A 6,000-nucleotide genomic window follows, 5' to 3' on the forward strand; every position below is an offset into this window, starting at 1 on the left:
GCCTCTAGTTTTACTACACTATACAAAATTAAATCATCACTAAGTCTTGCCGCATAATCATAATCATTATGGCAACTTGGCTTCTCTACGCTTCCAGCAGAATAGGGTGAATGTTTAATGTAACATGCTCAAAAAACCTCAACCTCTAAAATGCCCTTCAAAATGCTCACAAATACTATAATCTATTTGTTTCAAAAAAACAAGCCAGGACTCTCAAATAATTACTACATTTCAATTAGGAAGACTTCATAAAAGGACTTTAAAACCCACAAGAGCCAGTTGTGCTGTATTTTAATGTAGTCCATTTTTTAAAGTATTTAGGCTCCAAAGAGTGAGATCCACAAAGGGACTTAGGTGTTACAATGCTGAGCATCATAGTGTCTAACTTTTAGGCACCTAGAAAATCACAGGCATGACACACCAATCCACAAAGCCTGAGTTAGGTGCCTCAGCTGCTCTACGATGAGGAGAGATAGGCACCTACAGCTGCAATCCACAAAAGCCAGCATGCTAGGTGGCTCCCGGCCTAAGCAAGCCAATGTGTGCTAAGCTCTGCCTCTCTCACTGGGGTAGGGACCCAAGTCTTGTTCAAGGAATGAGTTAGGTGCCTGCTTTGCTCCACACAAAACAGGGGTGGAGGTGATGCCCACCTTAAACTTTTCAGTCCAGTGGTTAGAGAACTCAGCTAGGATGTGTGAGACTCAAGTTCAATTCCTTCTTCTCTGCCAAAGGGGGAGACAGGATTTGAACAGCACTTTCCCACCTTTCAGGAGTGCTCTAAAGACTGGGCTATACTGATGTGAGGAACCCTCACTCTCTCTCCTGTTGAAGCTAATCCACTGTGCATAAACAATGAAAGAGTTATGTGAAAGAGGAGGACTGGACCCAGGGTCTCCCACCTACTAGGCAGGTGTCCTAACGACTGGACTGAATCACTCTGTCACCTGCTTCCCCTGCCCTGAGGCTGTATTGCAGGGTCGGGTCGGGTCAGGTCAGGAGTGGGCTCTGTCCAGCAGGGGGCTAGTACTCACAGGGTACACCCTTCTACTTCCTGAGAGCCTGTTGCTCCAGTGGTTGGGTGGTCTTGGCTGCCAGGTCTCAGCTCCCTGCCCATCTTGCTCTGCCACTGCACAGAGGAAGTGGACAGGCTGCACTGAATTCTGGCTCGAACTGTGCAAAGGGGGAGCAAAGTCCAGGAAAAGCCAAAAACTGGGTGAAAATTGGTAAAACCCAATATTGGCTTTTTCGAAACCTGGCCATTTTTTTTTTTAGAGACAACAGATAAACACCAAAAAAGGTCTTATCTAGAGACGATTATGGAAGTGGTTGAAACTGATGAGTTTGCTAACCAGATGCAAGGAGCTCTGTGCATCCCCCATTCCTGTTCCTGGTTCTCTAATTTTAACCAAAATCAGTAGGATTTTGCTCATGGATGTGTAGAACATTCCCTGAATTTTTACAATTGATCAGCTGGGGCCTTTCAAAAGTTTTCACATTACAGAGAAATGCCACTGAGTTGAGTGTAAGGCCTCACAAGTTTAACCAATAATCATAATACCTAAGTGAGCGAAGCAAGGTCTTACTCTCAACTCAGTGGCAGTCTCTGTTTGGCTTATAAGGAGCCCTAGTGTTGGAGGAAAGGGAGGGGGCACAGAGAACCCCTGGCATGGGGGTGGGAGGAGAATGAGGGCATTGGAATGGGGGAGGACATGGGGGGCATACGGAGCCTCTGCCATATGGGCAGAGGGAGGAAGGGGGAGCACACAGAACCCCTGCTGTGGTGGGAAATGGGGAGTACACAAAGCCCCTGCCATGAGGGTGGGGAGAATGGAGGAAAATTATATGGGGGAAGGAAGAGACACAGAGCCCCTGGCATAGGGGGAAAGGGTATCTGAAGGGGCACACAGAGCCCCTAGCATGTAGTGGAGGGAGAATGGGGGACAGAGTCATTGGCATGGGGGGGGAAAGAGGGGAATGCGGGGTACATAAAGCCTTGGCATGTGGGGAGGAATAGAGGACCCTAGTATTCTGGTGGGAGGAATAGGGGGGGCACAGAGCCCTGGCACAAGTAGAGGTTGGGGGAGTCACAGGGAGTCCCTGAAATAGAGGGGGATGGGAGAGTGGCCCACTGGGAGCTTGTGAGGTGGAATGGAGGGATGCAAGGAGCCCCTGATGGGTGCAATGAGCTCAGCCTACAGAAGCTACAGAGTGTGTAACCCTCTGCTATGTAGCTTTTTGTCCACCGCAACAGGACTGTATGAGCACACAGCTGGTAATAAAGGTAATAATAGGACTAACTCCTGTCGTCCTTACTCAGCCAAGACTCCCAGGTGGTCCAGTGGAATTTTGCCTGAATAAGGATTCAGGCTCAGAATCCAAGTACAGAACCAACTATGTAACAGTAATCTTAAAAGATACCACGTTACATAAGCATCGGTTTGTGGACTCCCTCTTCTACCTATAAGTTTACATGTCCCCCAAAATCATGGTGTCTCCAAAAACACATCACTCAGGCTAATACTCAAGAAACTAATATTTCAACACTGAAAAACAGGGATTTCAAAAGGGTGTTTGTTTGGCTCAATGACAGAAGGCGATTTCACACACACACACACACACACAAAAAGTGGTCCATGCTTCTTGAACTATCTTAGTAGAGGGTTTGTGCCTTAAGTCTCACTAGTTTTTTCCCGACTTCTCCCAGTTCCTGCAATTTGATTTATCTTGCAAAGATTGTGTAAATGGTTATGCCTGTGCACACCTGGTAGTTTTTTTTCTGTCAGGAAAATGAAATAAAGGATAAATTGAAGCCATTTGAAATACGTTAAAAATACCAACACCTGTGTGGAACTGCACGGCTTGATTAAATAAGGCGCCGGATTTTTCCTCAAAAGCGTTTGGTTACAAGTCAGAGAGGGCCAGGGAAGGTAAAGCGGATACCTAAGGAACAAAGGCGGCTTCAGCTAACAAAGGCGGCCAGGTACGGCAACCAAAGCCTAGACAATGAACGCGGAGGGGGGCTGAGCAGGAACGGTTCTGCTCTCCAGCGTCCCACCCAGCCAGGGGCGCAGGGTCAGGGGCTGGCAAAGGCGGCCCCTGGGGCTAGGGGGGTCGGTGCGGTGCAGTCGGCAGGGGCAGGCGCCGGGTACTTTCCAGGCGTCTTGTCACCCACACAAAGGGCTTCTCTCGGCAGCGCTCGGCTCCCTTCCCGCCCGGGCGTGCGGCTCGCTCGCTCGCTGACCTCCACGCCAGCGCGGAGCCTACCTCCCCCAGCCGGCGGGTGCCCCCGGGCGGCGGCAGCCCTTGCCCCGCTTGGCTGTGGGGGCCACACGCCGGCCAACGCCCCAGGGCCGCCAACTTTCCTGCGCGCTCCCCCAGCAGACGCTCCGCGGGCGGCGCGCTGAGCCCCCAGCACCGCCCCGCCGCGCTGCCCCCGCTGCCCGGCCGGACGCGGACACCCGCGGCTCCAGGGGGCGGGCGCTGGGCGATACTCACTGTCCGGGGGCCGCAGGGGGCTCCCGCCGCCTGCGCTGGGGGAGCGGGGTCCCTGGCGTTGCCTCTGGAGGGGACTGGGCGCGGCCCCTTGCTCCGCTCCTCGGCTGCAAACCACGCCCCGAGCCGGTGCAAGCCCGGACCCTCCCGCCGCCGCCCAGTGCAGGAAGGCGGAGCGCCCTGGGCCCGCACGCCCCCGAGCGAGGAGCCCAGCGCGCCTGGCGCCCGCCTTCCAAACAAACGGCACGTGGCTGGGCTGGGCCCGGAGTCCGGCTCCAGCCTGCCCCCGCCCGGCACCTGCCTGACGGCCACAAGCCGGCCCAGGCCAGGCGGCTCCTAGCCACGGGAGGAGGAAAAGAGGGGCCCTGGGGAAACGCGGGCCCTGCGACACCTGGGTCTGTCCTGGGTAGCTGGAGCAGGCAATGGTAGCCCGGACTCCTGGGTCCTATTAGCACCCTGCTACTGACAAGCTCTGTGACCTTGGCCAAATCGCTCTGGTTGCAGGAGTTTTGTCACTTACAACCTATTCAGCCTGCTACATCACTTCACTGCCCTGGTGCCTATGGAGTAGTGAGAGCAGGGAGCTGGGGGCCAGGAAATAGGAGTTCTCCTCCCCTCTGCCATTCCCTGGCTATGTGACGGTGGGGAAGGGACAACCTTTGCAATTCATTTTACCCATCCTTAAAAATGAGTAGTGCCTACGTACAGGAGTCCTGTAACACTGAATTAAACTGAGTTAAACTTCTCATTCTTAAGTGAACCGAGCTATGGAAGTACTAAATATTTTTAAACATCACAGTATCTGTTCAAAATGTACCAATTTCCCACTCTAGCCCTGTGAAAAACTCTTCTAATTCAGCTGGGTTGCAGTCACCAGCATTATGACCATCAAGTTACTCAATATAGCATATACCAAACTGAAGAGTAGTTGTTAATTCAGTTTAATTTATTTTGGGCAGAGCATAGCATGAACAACAAATAATGTATCTAAACAATAGTTTTAGATATACATATTACAAAGCAGTGCAGTAAAAGAATATAATCAGAATGGGATTTGGTTTTAAAGTCAGTACTGGTAGTGATCACTTGGCTTTTGGAAAAAATTTTAATATAGCCAGTTCCTATCCATACTGATACAGTAGGTTTCTCCTTCACTTATTCTGCTAGGTTGGTATTTGGTGTTAAGGATCAAAGGCTCAATCCTGGTTCCTTTAGAGTAACTGGTAAAACAAAACAATTCTTGATTTAAATAAATGGAAGTAGGATAAGGCCCCATATTTGAAGCCATTTCTCAAGGCCAAATCTAGCAGCTTTTACTTCTTACTCAGGTAACCTTCATGGGTTTCAATAGTTTTTGTCCAAATCAGTGCTGCTAAACTTGGCCTCTTGATTTTTTTTTTCCTTGTATTTTTAAGACCGAAGTGAATTCCACACCTTTGAGTGCCACTTTAGCTAAAGAATGTTACAGCTTGTGGGAGTGCCACGTACAGCCAGTTGTGACTTGGCAGCCCTGCCTTGGTAAACACCTAATATAATTCACTCTGCTCCTGTAACATTAGCTCTATCTATGGATTATTTCTTTATTATTTGTATAGCAGCACTGCTGTGCCTGACATCTTACAGACCGGGATGAAGACCAGGTCCCTGCCCCAAAGAGCTTTCAGTCTAAAGGGATCACTCACTACATCCAGGTCTTTTGAATAGAAAGATTAATATAGTGTTTGCCAAACCAATCCTTTGTTTAAAAGCTGGGTGAAATCTTGTTATGGGTTGAATTAAAACCCTTTTGAGATTGATAGGTATGAACTCACCCTTCAGTCATCATAACTGTAAGCCTAAACCCCCACCTAAGACAAAAAGTGTGCATGCATCTGCCCAGGAGATTTTGGCTGAGTGGTGTGTGTGTGTGTGTAAGGAAATCCCACAGAAACTGAGAAGGGAGAGGCAAGAAAGCCAAGCAGGAGCCTGCATACAATGGAAATTAGAAGCCAATACCTTTGGGGTTCTGGGCCGGTACAACCCTGGAAAAAGCCAGAGAGAGCTCTTGGGTCTGGTACTGGCTAAAGGGCCTTGGGGCTGTCAGTTAAGAAACTGCAACGCCTTATGTTCTGCAACGCCTTATGTTCTTGGCTCCTTCTGCATGCAAAGAGATACAGGACTGTACACGTTCCTTGCAAATACACAAGATTGCATCAAAGAGAACTTCATTTCAACTTCAAACTGGAACATCTATAGGCCTGGACTTTGACTACTCACTTGAGTTGGAAAGGGGCAACACCTTAGTCAATAGGTGGACCATGGCCCAAATCCAGACCACCAGATGCTTTAGAATGGACCCTGAAATCTTTTTTTTTACTTTAATTATTTTCTCTGAGGTCTGGACCTTGACAAAAAATAATTGATTTACCCCTGCTGTAGACCAATCTTGGGGTGGTAGTGTGTCTGTGTGTCTCTCTCTCTCTCTCACACACACACACGTATGAATTCTTCAACTAGCTGCTTTAATCA

The 6,000-nt window shown here is 49.5% G+C and overlaps 1 protein-coding gene across 1 annotated transcript in view; it reads right to left on the reverse strand.

The window, feature by feature from the left end:
- The window catches only part of SYNE2 (spectrin repeat containing nuclear envelope protein 2), a 275,888-nt gene extending 272,296 nt beyond the window's left edge, over window positions 1-3,592 (reverse strand). The window contains exon 1 of the mRNA XM_073349866.2: window positions 3,496-3,592. The gene's annotated coding sequence lies outside the window, so the exon portion shown is untranslated. The remainder of the gene's footprint in view (window positions 1-3,495) is intronic.
- Window positions 3,593-6,000: the final 2,408 nt, after the last annotated feature.

The sequence above is a fragment of the Lepidochelys kempii genome, chromosome 6 (assembly GCF_965140285.1).
Source record: "Lepidochelys kempii isolate rLepKem1 chromosome 6, rLepKem1.hap1, whole genome shotgun sequence".
NCBI lineage: Eukaryota > Metazoa > Chordata > Testudines > Cheloniidae > Lepidochelys > Lepidochelys kempii.